Source organism: Monodelphis domestica, chromosome 3 (genome assembly GCF_027887165.1).
Source record: "Monodelphis domestica isolate mMonDom1 chromosome 3, mMonDom1.pri, whole genome shotgun sequence".
Taxonomy (NCBI): domain Eukaryota; kingdom Metazoa; phylum Chordata; class Mammalia; order Didelphimorphia; family Didelphidae; genus Monodelphis; species Monodelphis domestica.
The window spans coordinates 219,906,078-219,923,509 of NC_077229.1; the positions used below are offsets into that span (position 1 = coordinate 219,906,078).

The window sequence follows — 17,432 nt, forward strand, 5'->3', positions numbered from 1 at the left end:
TTTCCTGATGTTTAATGCAGAGCTTTTTCCACAATGTACCAAACTGCCTTGATGATTTTGAAGAGCAACTTCATTTAAGATAGAGACTTTATATTGCTCATGGATTATGCTTTGGGATCAATTCTTGTTCTTACAACATTATTCATAATGTAAATTTAAAAAATATTCAAAACCAAAATTATTTTACACTAAAACTAAAATAAGTTCAAAAATATTTTTCAATTGCACACCTTTATATACATATACATATGTATTCTAAATCTATGTGTGTAAACACAGTCTTCACTGTGGATATGTGTGTGTGTTGGGAGGTTAGAAAAAAGAATCCATGTAATTGATATAAATTACTTTAAAATTGACCATTTTGCAACAGGAAGAGCTTTTCTTGACCTCTCTTTTCTTAACAAGAAGGGGATTGTGTTCACGGCTGCTCTGTGGTGCAGGAAATTTTGTAATATATCATTAGAGTGACACAATCCAGGCAGCTCACAGGAGCCAACTTTTTCAGCATTGATGAACTTGTGAAATACAGAAGCCAGACAGGTTATTCTGCTGAATCAGTCAGCTCTTTGGGCTCCATGTTTCAATTTTGTCATCTAAAGCCAAAAAAGAAAGCATAAATAATATCAGTATGCAACTTAAAATTCATGCTACTGTGATATGTCAGGGGATTAAAACTGTGAGGGTTACCTGGAAAAAATGATATGGACAATTTTAAGAAGTGTTGTATTTTACTATTGCCCTCCATTACTTTGACTTCTTGTTTTCTTACCCTTGCTGAGGTGACAGAAGATAAGAAGATTCCTCCCCTTCGGGAGAGTAAAAAGTAGATTTACAAAATGAATTATTTTAAAGATTCTCTCGAATAAAATATTATTCTATATTTGCTCATAGCAAAGGCAATAAATTTTTAATCCTATGACCTGCTTTTAAACCTCAGCTCTGTTCCTTTGAGTTGTTCTGACTTTTGGTAGGTTGACTCAGTTTCCTGTTCTGAACAATGGTCATGAAAATCAAGCCAGTGTCTTCATATTGGCTACCTCTTCGGGTTGTCACTAGACAAGAATAAGAAAATTTATTTGATAGCACTTTGTGTTATATTAATAGAAAATATATGTAACAATATATGCTATAGCACTCTGCATTTTGTTATATTTCACAACTGGATATTTATTTAATTATTCAGTGTTATCTGCATAATCATCATCATCACTTTTATTTTAGAAAACTTGCAAATAAATCACCACTGTATTTTAAACTGAATTCTGTCCAGACTTTAAACTTTTATGGTCCAAATAAATATAAGCATTCCAGACATGAAGTCTCCCAAATGCATTCTTTTATTTTCCTGCCACATGGATGGAATCTCTCTTCTGGTTTAGACACTAGCAATGTCATCAGCTGTTATGAGGAAAGACAGTTTCCTAAATTCAGGCCTTGAAGGAGGAAATCTTTTCACTTCACCTTTAGTAAGAATTTCATTTGTAAATGTTCATGTCAATTGAAATACACCAAAGAAGACAATGACTGAACACCGAAGCCGAGAGATATGGCAGAAGGGAATTAGGCAGTAGCAAAGGCTGGGAATGTTGGCAATTGCTGTCTGTTTGGACATGGCTCTCTTTGAGAATATAAATCTTTTTCACAATTCCATCATGAATAAAGGTCACCTACCTTCCTGCACTTATCAAACACACTTTCCAATTGGAAAAAATAAGTATTGTTCCTTTTTTTTTTTTAACAATGAATGAAAATGCTACAATGAAATATTGGAAAGCTAAATCATTTCCTAAAGAGCATATAATATTATGTTCTCTCTCTTTTAGGGGAAATAACAAGTTTAAGTTTTATTTTCTTCCTATCACTGAATAGTCAGTGATAAGTTAAGTCAACTGTAAAGTCAATGACCTTTTGCCTCTAATTTTATTTCCCCTTTACTCCTTCTGATCCTCTGGTCTCCTCAAGGTCTCATGTTTTCAAGATTTTGCTCTCAGCTTGCTCTAATACCTCCCTTCAGCCCAAAATGATAACTGATAAAGCCTCATAGCATACTTTTCCCCATGGCAATTGTCTTAATTTTAAAAAATAAAATTGTGTATTTTCCAGATTACACTTTGATACAATTTTTAAAAACTGAAAAATCCTTACATTCTGTCTTAGAGTCAACACTTAGCTTCTGTCTTAGAGTTAAGACTGGGTATTGGCTCCAAGGAAGAAGAGCTGTAAGGGTTAGGCAGTAGGAGTTAAATGACATGTCCAGGGTCACATGGCTAGGAAGTATCTGAGGACAGATTTGAACTTAGAACCTGCTCAATTAATACAATTTTTAATAATCATTTTCTGATGTTTTTCAAGCCATGTTCTCTCCCTCCTTCCCATCCATCCTCTTTCTCCAAGACCTCCAAAATATGATATAGGTTGTACATATGTTATCATGCAATACATATTTTTATGCTCATCATGTTATAAAATAATGGAGGAAATAAAGTGAAGAATGATATTCTTCAATCTGCATTCAGACTCCATCAGTTCCATCTATGATGGTGGATAGCCTTTTTCTTCCTGGATCCCCTGGAGTTGTCCTGGGTCTTTGTCTTATTGATAATAGTTAATTCATTTACAATTAATCACTGTGCAATATTGTTATCATGTACCACATTTTCTTGGATCTGATCAATCCACTTTGCATCACTTGATATGTCTTTCTAGGGTTTGTGTTTTGTGATTATCTTGTTAATTATATCTTATGGCACAATAGTATTCCATTGTAATCACATATAAATATTTCAGTCATTCCTCAATTGATGAATATCCTTCCCATTCTTTGCCACCACAAAAGAAGTGCTATAAATATTTTTGTACTAATTGGTTCTTTTCTTTCTTTTCTCCTATCTTTGATCTCTTTAGGATATAGACCTAGTAGTTTTTTTTTTTAATTTAAAAATTTTTTTCTTTATAAAAAAAAAGGAAAATTGGGGCAACCTAAAGTCAATTTTGCCTACTTCACAATTCTATTTAGAGCTTTTGATAAAGGATATGTTCTCTACCAGAGAGCCTAGAGCTATGTTTTGCCCCACTTTTTTTTTGACCCAGTAGTTTTAAAAGGGAATTTTTAATTTTTTAACTTAATCAAGAACTTGGAGTGCCCCTCCTTTCACATTTAGTCAGTCAAGCACTTAAAGAGCCTTTTACTAGAAAAGGAAGTTCATAACCTCAAAGACCAGAAGTGGATCCCACAGGCACTGCCCACCCTGGGAAGTGCTAGACAAATTAAGAAACTATGATTGGTTCCTGAGATGAGATATGGGAGAACTGTTGGGTATAGAAAAGTGCTTATAAGGTGAGATGCAACAGGAAGTCATTCATTCTCATTTTGATTCAGCTTCTAATTTCTGCTCCTTGATTTGGACTTTGGATTCTGGTGGACATTTGGATTCAGATTCCTGCATTGGTGACTTGGGCTAAAGAGGGACACTTACTCTGGTGAGACTCTTACCTCCTTGGTGGTAGAGACTGCCTTTTGTGGCTCAGCCTCTTCAACATCAGTCTTTTGGTTGGTGAAACACTTGGCTGGAGACATTCTTGTGGGATGGTGAAATTCACATTCAGATTCACACTTGTGGTCTAGAGGCATAATCTGGACTTAGGGTATTTAGCTAGGCAATATTTTCTACCTCCTTCCTACATTTCCCTCTCTTTACTATCTCTACTTTGCTGTAATAAAGCTATTAAAGCTCCTAACATCCTTGTGACTTAAGAGTTAATTTTTATAAATGGTGACCACAATAATTTTTCTAATCTCTTAAAATGTGGAAACCATTTTTAATTCTTACAATTTGACAAAATCTTTTTAACTATTATATAGTGGTATTATTGATTCCAAGGGTATATGGTTTTATTACCCTTTTGATATGATTCCAAATCACTCTCCAGAAATGTTTGGATCATTTCACAGGTCCACTAACAGTGTATTAGTATACCAATTTTATTACAACCTCTCCAACATTTATCATTGTTCATTTTTGTTATATTAGTCAGTCTCATAGGTCTGAAGTGGTAACTCAAAGTTGTTTTAATTTGCATTTTTCTAATTAATAGTGATTTATAGCATTTTTTCAGATGACTAAATATATTTTAATTAGTTTTTGTGATAATTACCATGACAATTGTCTAATAATGTGGGGTGCCTAATAGTGAATACTTACTAATAGAATTTCAGAATACAGGTAAATTGGGAAGAAATGTGGACAAGCGATCTATACCAACCTCTTTCAATAGAAAGCTTCTTCCATTTTCTTAAAGCACTAACCTCAATAAAGAGTACCTGAGTAAATAGCAGAGCACATATTTTAGAATGATGCAGATGGAATCAGGAAAACCTGGATTCAAGAACCATTCTGATCACTAATGAGCTGGGTGACCCTAGCAAGTCATTTAATTTCTTTTGGCCAATTTCTTTCTCTGTAAAAGGGGATCAATAATGTTATCTACCTTAGAAGTTTTGATCAAATGATGAGGGTCAAATAAGATGATGTATATGAAGTACTCCTAGCTTACATTATTAATCAACAAGCATTTATTAAATACCTAACATGTTCCAAAGAGTGTGCCATGTATTTGGGATGCAAAGGCAAAAGTGAAATTATCCCTACTATAAGAAGCTAACATTCTAGAAACAGAGACAACAAACATAGAAAGAAGTATACTTTAAAAATACATGCGAAAAATGCCAGGTAATTTTGGGAGGTAGGGACAATAGAAAATGAGAACACTATTGAGTGGACGTCATATAAGGGGCAACCACCAATATAGGGACTGATGGTCACATGGATTATTGCTTCTTCTTAGAAATTTTAAGGTCACTACTCTCCAGAAAAGTCCAAACTTTAGAAAGAATCAGATCAGCTACCAGTGTCATCCAATCTGTTTGTCATTACTAGACACTTGTTCAAAAATCATCAAAGGTGGGAAAAGAAATTGAGCTAACTGAAGTAGTTTGCTCTTCCAAAGAAGAAAATATTTACCTTATATTCAGTGAATGATAGTCATAGCAGTTTTCCATGTAAGATACAAATATCTTAAGACTTGTTTGTGTAAAGGAAAGAAGAACCTACCCCTTCTTAATTCTGTGTTTCATCTATCTATTTGTCAAAGAAGGCAACATGGAGTACAGAAAAGAATGCTGGGTTATAGGCAGAGGAAGCAGAAGGAAAGGAGGAAGAAAGGAAGAAAAAGAGGAAGGAAAGGAGGAAAATGAAAGAAAGAAAGAAAGAAAGAAAGAAAGAAAGAAAGAAAGAAAGAAAGAAAGAAAGAAAGAAAGAAAGAAAGAAAGGAAGGAAAGGAAGGAAGGAAGGAAGGAAGGAAGGAAGGAAGGAAGGAAGGAAGGAAGGAAGGAAAGGAAGGAAGAAAGGAAGAAGGAAGGAAGAAAGGAAGAAAAGAAGAAAGAAAGAAAGAAAGAAAGAAAGAAAGAAAGAAAGAAAAGAAAGAAAGAAAGAAAGAAAGAAAGAAAGAAAGAAAGAAAGAAAGAAAGAAAGAAAGAAAGAAAGAAAGAAAGAAAGAAAGAAAGAAAGAAAGAAAGAAAGAAAAGGAAGACAGGAAGGAAGGAAGGAAGGAAGGAAGGAAGGAAGGAAGGAAGGAAGGAAGGAAGAAGGAAGGATCTCTGTTCTCAAAGAATGAACAGTTTGATGGTGCATTTGTACTTCTATACATGTGTATATCTGATGGTAGAAAAAACATTCAAACTATGTAAAAAACAGACATAGAAAGGATAAATTATAAATAGTCATCAGAGGAAAGACATTCTGAGTTCTGGATTATCAAGAGAATATGTGCTTTTAAGGGCAAAAAAAGTTTTATTTTTGTCTTCATGTCATCATTTCCTAGAATAGTAACTGGTACATAGTACATACTCAATAAATACCAAGTTAAATGAGTTAATATAACATATAAAAGCTATGTCAATATAGGTTATTATGATTGTAAATTACTCAGTCACTTGTTTTATATGTAATTGTTTGGCTATAGACTCAGGAGGGTGAGAAAAATCTGATTGTTAGGGAATTTACCTATTTAAAATTTATTGATTCTGAAACAAAAGCCATGTTTTCTTCTATGATGTAGGCACCTGAGGTCTCAGCATTTTTTTTTTGCCTTGCTATCCAGGGATCCTTGGATATACCACAACACAATAAAAGAACTGGTCAGTCCTTCCTAAGGTTGGCATGAGAGGCCCCAGTAGCCCTCCAGGGGTGCATTCCTTTAAATAAGCTACTTGGACATGATTGAATGCACTCACTAATCATGATTAAGACAGATGAGAATGCATACCAAAGTTGGAATAATTTCTGGAGTGCCAAATGATTAGACTTTAGAACCCATCAATTACCCTATTTCAGCAACAAGTACTCACCTCTCTCAACCACTCCCTCTAGGAATCTAAGTGGGAAGGGCCATTGTTGACCAGCCAGCACCATGGCTAGACATTCCCTAGAAGGCAAACAAAGGAGAGGTGCTACATATTTATAGCGACAAAATAAAGTAGGCTTACCTACACATTATGATTTTTACCCCTGCACATTCACTGGCTAGTCTTTTACTTACTTTTATTCCTACCTACAGACCTCCTTTCCTCATTTAAGAAACTATGGCTAGATAAGGGCCTAGAAGTTTTTCAGAATACTGTTATATAGATGACTAAGGAGTACAGTGATTCCCATCTTCACCATAAATATATGACTGTCCCTGTTGTGTTTCCCCAACTGTCTAGGAAGAAAAATAGGGTCACTCATCATTGTCCCTTTTTGTTTCTGGAAGATGACTGATTGCACTTTCGATTACCACAAAAGAAAACAAAAAGCCAAAAAGGAATCTATGATTTCTTTCTAAGATCTTACTACAGTTGAGAATAATGACCACAACCAGAAAATCAGTCAATTTCTGGCTGAAGCCATGCTCTCAACCCCCCCCCCCCTTGGATATGGCTGACAAACTATCCTGTAAGATTCAGTGAGTTTTGTGCAGCTTTTGTTGTTTGTTATTCTGTAATTTTTCAGTTGTGTCTGACTCATCATGACTCTATGTGGGGGTTTTGTGTCAAAAATATTGGAGGCAAAAAGGATTAAGTGACTTGCCCAGGGTCACATAGCTAATGAGTGACTGAAGCCAGATTTGAACTTGGAAAGATGTCTTCCTAAATTCAGGCCCTGCACTCTCTACTGTTCCACCTTTGTACAACAGGGACCATCATTAAGTATGATCTGGCAGAGAAAGGAAAACAAACCTCACAGATCTTCCTCTATGCTCACCTTAGAGTTGTCTGACTAAGCTGGCACAGAGAAAGCTGGTGCCTTTTCTTTTGTACTTTGTGATGAATTCTCTATACTAATTGTGCTCATTCTATTATGTGGTAAATCATGGGCATTTTATGAACAGGCCATTGCAACATAAACTTAATCTCTAAATTTAAGCAGATCTAACTGGTGGGTGGCCCACTGACAATAGGTCATCAATTGCCTAAGTATGAGTCAGAGGGAGCTAAGTCCTGCCTCAGCAGGAGACTTCAAGTCAGGAGATGATGCATTGCACCATATACTGCCTCTTATCTTGCCTGAAGCTTTCTCTTTAAAAAAAAACAATGAAAAAGTGCTCTAAATCTCTTATAATCAGAGAGATGCAAATCAAAACAACTCTGAGGTACCACCTCACACCTAGCAGATTGGCTAACATGACAGCAGAGGAAAGTAGTGAATGCTGGAGGGAATGTGGCAAAGTCGGGACATTAATTCATTGCTGGTGGAGTTGTGAATTGATCCAACCATTCTGGAGGGCAATTTGGAACTATGCCCAAAGGGTGATAAAAGACTGTCTGCCCTTTGATCCAGCCATAGCACTGCTGGGTTTGTACCCCAAAGAGATAATAAGGAAAAAGACTTGTACAAGAATATTCATAGCTGCACTCTTGTGGTGGCCAAAAATTGGAAAACGAGGGGATGCCCATCAATTGGGGAATGGCTGAACACATTGTGGTATATGTGGGTGATGGAATACTATTGTGCTAAAAGCAATAATAAAGTGGAGGAATTCCATGGAGACTGGAACAACCTCCAGGAAGTGATGCAGAGTGAGAGCAGCAGAACCAGGAAAACATTGTACACAGAGACTGATACACTGTGGCACAATCAAATGTAATGGACTTCTCTACTAGCAGCAATGCAATGATCATGAACAATTTGTAGGGACTTATGAGAAATAATGCTATCCACATTCAGAGGAAGAACTGTGTGAGCAGACACACAGAAGAAAAACAACTGCTTGATCACATGGGTCAATGGGGATATGCCTAGGGAAGTAGACTCTAAAAGATCACCCTTGAGCAAATATTAATAATATGGAAATAGGTCTTGATCAATGACACATGTTAAACCCTGTGAAATTGTGTGTCAGATATGGGAGGGGGTTTGAGGGGAGGAGAAGGAAAGAACATGAGTCTTGTAACCATAGGAAAAAATCTAAATCATCTAATTGAATAAAATTTTCAAAAAAATAAAAATAAATATAAATAAATAAAACAAAAAAAAGAGTGTCAAATGAAGTGTGCAGTTTGGGGATAGTCTGAAGTCCAATAGTCTTAACTGCCATATAGTCCTTAGTTTCATGCAAATATTCATTATAGCCCATGCAAGGGACTTCATATTTATATTAGATCTTATTGCTAGGATTTAACATTATGTCTGAATCTTACAGGCACCTAGAAGGCACAGTATACAGAGTGCTAAGCCTGGAGTTTGGAATACTCATCTTTCTGAGTTCAAATCTAGCCTCAGATATTTATTGGTTGAGTGACTCTGGGTAAGTCACTTATCCCTATTTGCTTGATTTCTTCAACTTTAAAATAAGCTAGAGAATGAAAAGACAAACCACTCTAAGTGTTTTTGACAAGAAAACCCCAAATGGTGTCTCAAAGACTCAGACTTGATTGAAAAACAACTGAAAATTTACAAATACACATTGAATAAAGGTTGTAAGCCTCCCATTCTCCACTCTCTTTTCTTAGATGCCAACATGATTTTCCTCCATTCCAGGTCTGACCATATTATCCTACTAATCAATAAATTCTAGTAGTTTCCTATGACCTTTGGGAGAAAATATAAACTCTTCTAATTGGAATTCAAAATTCTTCATAATCTAATCATAATCTTCATAATCTTGTTGCTTCCTACCATTTCATTATTCCTATATATTACTCCCTTTCTCCAAACAAAAGGCTCCTTTCTTCATATTTTTGCCCTTGAGCTGACTACACCCCATGTCTGTAATCTGTAATCTCAACCCTACCTTTTGGAAAGCCTACTTTCCTTAAAAATTAACTCAAATGCTCTCTTCTACAGGGAAACCTTTTTGGTTTATCACTCTGCTAATGCTCTCTGTCTTTAAACTATCTGTATTCATTCTGGTAATGTTTGTCTATACCTAGGTATTTTCATATTATCTTTCCTATTATGTATGTTTCCTGTGGGTGTTTTCTTTTTTGCATTCATACACATACACATACACATAGTTTCTGGCACTTGAACACTTAGCAATTGACTAATTGATCTAGTGGCCAAAATGGTCATTTATTGTTCCATTTTGAAACACTTGGGACAGAAAAGAGAGGTTTTGTGTACAAGAGAATTTACATCACTTCCTTCTTAGAATATCCACAGAACTTATACAGCCTTGCATTGGCCTATCTCACTTAATGCTTCTTTTGTAGTTCCAGAAAAGAATCTAAGGCCATAGTCTCAGAGGCTAAAATCCATTGACTTGTACACAGTAAGAGCTGATTGAATGTAGGATTATAAACATCCATATAAAAAGCATTTACTTTATTAACTGGCTTCTAGGTGAGAAACACTGTACCAGTTGTTGGGGGAATATGAAAACAAAACACAAGAGCCCTTACCATCAAGAACTTACAGTTTACTGGGAGAGGTAAATTTCTTGGCACATAAAATTAAATACAAATGCATACTCTTAAAGTAATGGAAAATAATTTGAAGGTATGGAGAAGAAGGAATATACTACTTTATCTGGAAGATTAAGATTATCGTGTGAGGTGGTCTCTGAAGGTTGTTTTAAATTACATTTCTCTAATTAGTAGTGTAAGGGGTAAATTTAGGGGTTTTGACCAATATATTATCCTTATGGTCACCAGGGATTAATTCAAATCTCAAATAAAATACTCGTCAGTTTGGAAATTTTATGGTGGTTTAATTAATATAGAGAGAAGGAATTAAGAAGAAGAGAGAAGGAAAAGGGTATAGGATTTCTCTGGCTTAGCCTGAGCCAAGGGGAGTTCACAGACCTTTCAGCCACGAGGCCTCCTCTGAGATGAGGGGCCTCATAGGAGGATGGTGTTTTTAGGAGGTAAAGGAAAAAAAAGAATAAGCCTAAACTCCAAGAGAGCTCAGAGAAGACCCCTCACTTGATCTACGATATTAAGCTTCTCCCAGTTACTGTATCAACGATACTCACTGCTAGACCCGGACAATAGCTGCAGCCACGCCAAGATGCCAAGACTCTCAGCACGTAGCCACCAGTTGCCTCTCTGCCACCAGAGCCAGTGCCACCTCTCTGAGAAAAGACCCCAAGAGAGGAAGTGATGAGAAATATATAGAACGTTTTTTTACATCACTTCCTGCATCTCACATATACCAATGGTAGCTTAAGCCTGACTTAGGACAGCTCAGGGCATCTGTCAGTTGTTTCTGATTTGTCATTTGCTAGCACATGTCTGTCATAGGCCATCCTTCTCAACACTTAATCCTTAAGTAGGGGTGTAGACATACCTGTTTTGTTAGACTAAGCAGGGTGGAGTAAATCTAAAATTCACAGTAGTAATTTAAAGCACATTTTCATGAGACTATTGATAACTTTTATTTTCTTTGAAAATTGCCTATCTATATGCTTTGATTATTTATCAACTGGGAAATGGCTCTTAGTTTTATAATGTGGCTCAGTTCACTATAGATTTCAAAAATGAAGCCCTTTATCAGAAAACATGGTTTAAATTTTTCCTGTTTCCTGTTTTTCTTTTAAATTTGGCTATATTTCTTTTGTTTCTACAAAATCTTTTTAATTTCATGTATTAAAAATTATCTCTTTTATTTTCTGTAATTCTATCTATCACAAACCTCTTCAAACTTCTAAATTGTCTTAGGCTGGAAGAATGTCTCATTCTGAACTTTTGGTGACTCTGACACTCCAGCATTTTAAATGAGGCATTATTTTGAAGTTGTTTCTAGTGGAATGTTGGGACAGTTTAACTGAATGCTTTTTCTATTCCATCATCTTTGCTCTGTCCCTGAAAGTCCCTAATCTAAATAATTAATAGTTTTATATCACTTTCTTGATTTTAGACGATTAATCATTTAAACCCTGATTTATGTGACATTTGATAATTTCTGAGGTGTCAGTTCTCATATTGAATTTTACCAATCAGGTCTAGTTTTCCTGCATGATGTTGCACCATTAGATCACTGACTTTAATTCATTCTCATGGCCTCGTGGGTAGCTTTGATAAGCAACAAATACACTTTTCAACATTGACAACTGCTGTTTCTGTACTTCCCATCTGCTTCCCTTCTATACAAATCAATCAAAACAGTACCATTAAATGTTTATCATGAAATAATTACTAATCAAAAAGGGAAAAGCAAGAATAATAAATAACAAAATATTTACTCAAGAGATGATGAAAATGAGCATAATTTCTCCCACTAATACATACATTGTCCATGAAAGTGGGGAGGGCTAAAAAACCCAGCAGTGAAGCATATAAATAAGAAAGTAATGTACCTCAGGGCAACTTATGACTATAATACTGGATTTTTGTGTTGTTATTTGAGGAATATTCATAACATGCTACCTGATATGGGAAACCCAGACTTTTCTGAATCTCTCTTCCCTGTTACTGGATGAAATTGCATTTCTGATACTCCCAGGCAACTAAAGCATTATTTATCTTTTTTAACTAATAGCATCCTTAAGACTTGGTTCTACAGAGTTCCCTGATGTAGAATTGAAAATCTGTTACCCTAAAAAAGAACTGCATTTCCGGGAGTCCACTGATTTCCTGTCATCACATAACTTCCTGTAGACAGGAAATAAATTGAGTGGGCGGTCCTCCTTTCTCCCATTTTGGCATGATGACAGGGAGCTTGTTGGTGATAAGGCAGGCATTTTGAAATGGCTGATCAGCCATGGGCACTTGGTCTCTCTTTTTTTTTTTGTATCCCTTTATTCCTAATGCTCATTAATAAATGTCCTAAAATATATTTTTTATTATTGAAATTTAATTTTCATTTTTATACCAGGTCTTCTCACTTGAGATATAGCACACTACTTTTTCTGTAAAAATAATTTCCCTTTAATTGTGGTATTACAAAAACATTTTTGGGGGGAGTGGGGGTAGAGTCTTGTTTTGTATAGGCTTTAGAAGATTCAATAACTTCATAGACTAGAAGAGTTTTCTCTTGAGTAATAAAGGGCAATAAAGTACCAACCTGGCAAACATTTGAGTCTCTCTCAAGTTTTAGATGACACTAGAGAGAAAGGCAGGCTTCAACTGATTCAGGTCTTAATCCTTTGTTGAGGATTCTCTTGTCCTCCAAAAAGGTCTTTTGAATAGCACAGATTTTCTACAATTAGATCAGTTTCCCTCATATGATCTTTACGGTTTAGCAGAAGTTAGAGGCAGCGACTACTAGTTTCTGTCAGTCTCCAAACTGTGTCAGCTTCTCATCTCCATAGACTTCTATGTTAAGTGTTCTGTGTTCTGACTTCTGTTGTCCAGGCTTCTATTTTTTTTTCCTCCTGTTGGCTACTCTGATCCCTCTCCTGCATTTGATTTCTTCAATCATTGACTCCTAATCTCCTGACTTCTCTTTCTTGAGATTATGTGTGGCAACTCATCTCATCAGGTGTAGTGAACCTTCTCTAACAGAGGAAAAACAAAATTGACATTTCTGTTAAATATAACATAAATAGTGGATATACCATAGTTAGTAGTCCCTGGATATTTCTTTGATTCAATAAACTATTCAGTCCTTAAGACAGTCATATTCCTATTAGCGGCTGGGAAACAATGACTGCAGTCATTATTATAATTAATCAGTAGATTTCCCACTCAGCAGCTGTTCTCTCTCAGTTCATCTCAGAATTTTTATCTGAGGGACTGCTTTTTTTTTTCCCCTCAGGTACTCTCAACATATTCTGTGTTTCTTCCCAAAATGCTTTTCTCCATCTTTTACTCAAAATGTCCTTTTCATTCCCTTTTTGGTAAATAAAAATTTAACAATGCCTTTCAAAAGAAAACGTTAATTGAAATTAAGTGTAAGAACCTCTATCTTAATTATATGTTAAACTTAATCATATTTCTGTCTGTCAGTATTTGTGTAATCATCAAGGAAAAATATTAGCTTTAACATATCTTGCATATAAAATTTATTCCATTTAATTCATATATGGCAGTAATAGAATCCTAACCCTATTTAACAAATAAATTCTCTCTGTAACATCCTTACAAATAGTTAGAGACTGAAGGAATGAAAGAAACAAAGAAACAAACTGGACCCAGAAGGATAACATGAATGTGATAGGATCCTGGGGGAACATGACTTCAAATCCAACCTCAGCTACTTGTTAGCTATGTGATCCTGAGCAAGTAATTTAATCCTGTTTGCCTTAGTTTCTTCATCTGTAAAAATGATCTGAAGAAGGAAATCACCAACTTCTCAAGTAACTTTGCCAAACAAAACCTCAAATATTATCATGAAAAATTGGACTCAACTGAATTGACTGAAACAGCAACAAACAACAATAGAAAAACATTGTCAGAGCATCATAAGACAAAAAAGCAGGAATAGCTGAAAAAAATAATATACCCATCAAGATTTTTGAAAAGTAAGGCAAAACCTTCCTTACCACATGCTAGTTATGTTTTGGAAAGTTGTGATCCAACCCCTGCTTGAACTCACCCTGAGCCAAACGTCATAAGCTACCACAAAAACTGAGTATTTCCCAGCAGGCTTATAGTACTTTATTTTTACATGTCTATTAGAATAACCAAACTAATGTTAGAGATGTGTATAAAAACAAGGAAAAATGAAGCACATGCCTATTTTGTTCTATAAGCATACACTAGTGCACAGTAAACTCCGTGAATCAGTTTGCTAGTTTAGAGAGAATTTCACTGTGGACCAAGAATCCAATTTTATTGATGCACTCCATGACCTTGTTTGAATCACCCATCTTCCCTGTGTGTCATATTCTTCATCTTGGGGAGCATAAGGATACATCTCAGTAGCCATGGGGTTGGTAATATATGTCATCAAATAAAACTGATTTGAGAAGCCCCATAAGAAATGAGGTGTACAGAACATCCTTTTTTTTGGTTTTGGAAAATGTTCCTTGGGGCTTAAAGAAAAATTTTTTTTCTTTTGGTCTTCACATCATGGGTTAACACACTGCCAAAATGTATATTGTTGGGAGCAGCTGTTCTAGATCAAAGAATTCTCCTACATCATCCTCAATTCTTGCTTTGTTCCCTGAGAACTTGACCTCAGGATTTCCACAGAGAGAGCTGTGAGACAAGATCATAAATTAGGTAAGTATGTCATTTTTTTTCCTACTGAGAGTTCGTACTGGCCACCTATGTGAGTGCTCTGCTACTTGTATTTAAATGACATGATGTACCAAATGTGAAATGAAGAGAGGTGCAAAAGTGAATGTTGCAGAAAAAAGGATGGTATAAAATTCTCAGCTGTTTCTGTTCATCAACATTACCCACATAAATCTATTTATAGTTTGTTGACTTTGCTCCTCTTTCCTCCTTTTTTCATAACACAACTATGTAGACTCTTTGAATGACATATTTTTCTCTTTCCTTTTAGTAAAAACAAACATGAAGACCTAAAAAAGGAACCAATCTGAAAACAAGTTGTGACAATATGTGTTACAGGTAGGATTTGAACTCAAGTCTTCCTGATTTCTTAGTTTTCTGAAACTGTGCATATGACCAATCAATGGGCTTCCAATAACTTCCTAACAACAAAATTCTGAATCAAAATTTTGTTGATATATGTTCTTCATGATAAAGCAATCAGATTTCAATTTAATAAACCATGGCTCCTTCTCCTGAAGATATAGAACTTACCAGGGAGTATACAATGATCAGAGGTCTGAAATGTCATTCAATGAGAAGCAATGAAAGAGAAAGAGATGATATTGAACTGGTATGTGTGTTTAGGAGGGGACAAGGGTAAATATACATGATTCCTTGAACACACTAGTTCACTTTAAGGGATAAAGAAAGGCAATGGGTTAATTGAATAATTATATAATTTCTTCATTAAGGGAAACAAGATCTTAACTATGACTTTGGGATAATTGATATTCCTCGGTCTCCGTTTTCTTAAGGATACAGAGAAGGATATGAACTCTATGAAATCCAAGGTCTAGTTTTATAACTATTGCCATATAATAACTTAACATCCCTCTCTGACTTGATGTTTATATCTTAGAGAGTTTCCAGAGGCATCTAGAGTTTAAATGACATAACTGGTAAATGTCAGCAGTAGTTTAAACCCAAGTCGTTCGGACTATGGCCCCAGAACTCTCTATTATCAGACTACCTTTGAATTAATTATAAGGGTTACTATTTCTGTCATTTTCCAATGAAAGATCCCAGTAGGTTGAATCTCATTGTTGTGGCTTCATACTAGTCCTGTTGAAAACTCTTGGGAGCCCTGGGACAATAAACACAGGAAAAAAAAAAAACATTCTATTTTAAGTTCAGATGAGGTTACCTACATAACTTCAATCACATAAATATTTCATAAACTTCTTTTTATTTAAAAATAAACTATGCAAGAGGATTTTGTGGATCGAGGTCTCATTGCAATTATCAAGAAGTTCTAGTAATAAATTCTGAGAGAAAATAAGGGGTCCAGGTACAGACTGATGGAGGAAACAGTGACTAAGCATGCTGGACAAAGGATTGTTGAATCATTTGTCAGACAAATAAATCTTGAGCAATGGGCAGATAAATTTGCTGGAGGTGGAGCAAGGAACATAACAGTAATAAATCCTGGTGGCAAAAGTGCCTGAAGGGTATGCAGGTCAATAGGGTTGGCCTAGGGGAGAGACTATCAAAAAGCAAAGGAGTCTGGTGAAATGAATGCTAAAGGTAAATGTTGTCTACTTCCCAATTCTGCCTGTGGCTCCCCTGAAGTAAAAAGTTAATTTGGATTACTGATAAACTTGGGACTAACTATGGCTTACCCCCTCATCACAGGGGAGGATTTTAAAATCTACTTCATATGGAGAAAATATTGAATCTCAAACTAAAAATAATCTATTAACTTATATGTATAATGTGTCTTTGTATGTGTTATGTATATATGTATGTATGTATGTTATATGTGCATGTCAAAAGGGATCCTCTCAGACATCTATTAATTGGGTCTTTCCCTTCTATTTGTTCTATCATTTCTAAATCAGAATATTGTGTGCATACTTAATAGTTAAGCTGACTAGGTCACAAATATTGGATAACTACCTCTTATGTTTATTTTCTTGTCATTCCAAAAGGAGGTGAGTTGAAAAGAAGGGCATCAAGTCAAGACTGATTCGCAAAGAGAGCTTAGACATATAAGCCAGGCTTACTTTCTCCCAGTCCCTAGCCATTTTATTCATTCTCAGGAGCCACATCCTGTACCAACAGGTATCTGAGAAGCATTCTAGGGTGCTTCAATTTCCCCCTTCTCTGTATCTTTGAATATGCTAAGCGAACAAGGGATCACTAAACTAAGACAAAGTCAAGGAACCCAAACCAGCAGCTAAGGTGGAGAATTTTTACTCCATGAATGGTGCATGATTTAGCCAATTTCTCAACAAGCACAATCACTTTTCCCCGCTTTGTTCATTAACATTTATTCTACATTCTTAGTGTTATTATGTGAACTTATCAATATATTACTGTCTTCTAACTGGCCTCTCATCTCTCAGATCTAATTCTGAATACTAGATCAGATGCCCCTGGGGCATACTAGCTGCATGACTCCCAAACTAATTCCTAAGCCTTTCTAAGTCTGTTTCCTCATCTGTAAAATGAAATCATTGGACAAGATAGTCTAGCAGTTGCCTTGGAGTTCTAAATATATCCTTCTATGATACTATGACCTAGAACAGACAGAACTCTTAGTATATCTAGTCCAATATCTTTATTTTACAGATGAGGAGATGGAGGCTCAAGAAAATTGTTTCTCGTCAATACCATAGAAGTCATAAGTATTGAAAACACAATTTGAACTCAGTTCTTCTGTCCCAATAGTCAGCACTTTCCATGGAATGACTCTATCATTCATCATTCATGTAACCTTAGACTTCTC

The 17,432-nt window shown here is 35.6% G+C and overlaps 2 long non-coding RNA genes across 3 annotated transcripts in view; one reads left to right on the top strand and one right to left on the bottom strand.

The window, feature by feature from the left end:
• LOC103095649 (uncharacterized) lies at window positions 1-12,792 on the bottom strand. 2 transcript variants are annotated; one of them, XR_464992.3, is made up of 5 exons: window positions 12,546-12,792; window positions 10,516-10,614; window positions 6,410-6,486; window positions 4,267-4,324; window positions 1-596 (listed from the first exon to the last, which is right to left on the bottom strand). It is a non-coding gene; the product is annotated as an uncharacterized LOC103095649 (long non-coding RNA). The 2 variants fall into 2 exon arrangements; XR_464991.3 differs by lacking the exon at window positions 4,267-4,324.
• LOC107651830 (uncharacterized) overlaps window positions 12,730-17,432 on the top strand; it is a 16,100-nt gene continuing 11,397 nt past the window's right edge. The window contains exons 1-2 of the long non-coding RNA XR_001628950.2: window positions 12,730-12,962; window positions 14,934-15,001. This is a non-coding gene — a long non-coding RNA (uncharacterized LOC107651830). The remainder of the gene's footprint in view (window positions 12,963-14,933; window positions 15,002-17,432) is intronic.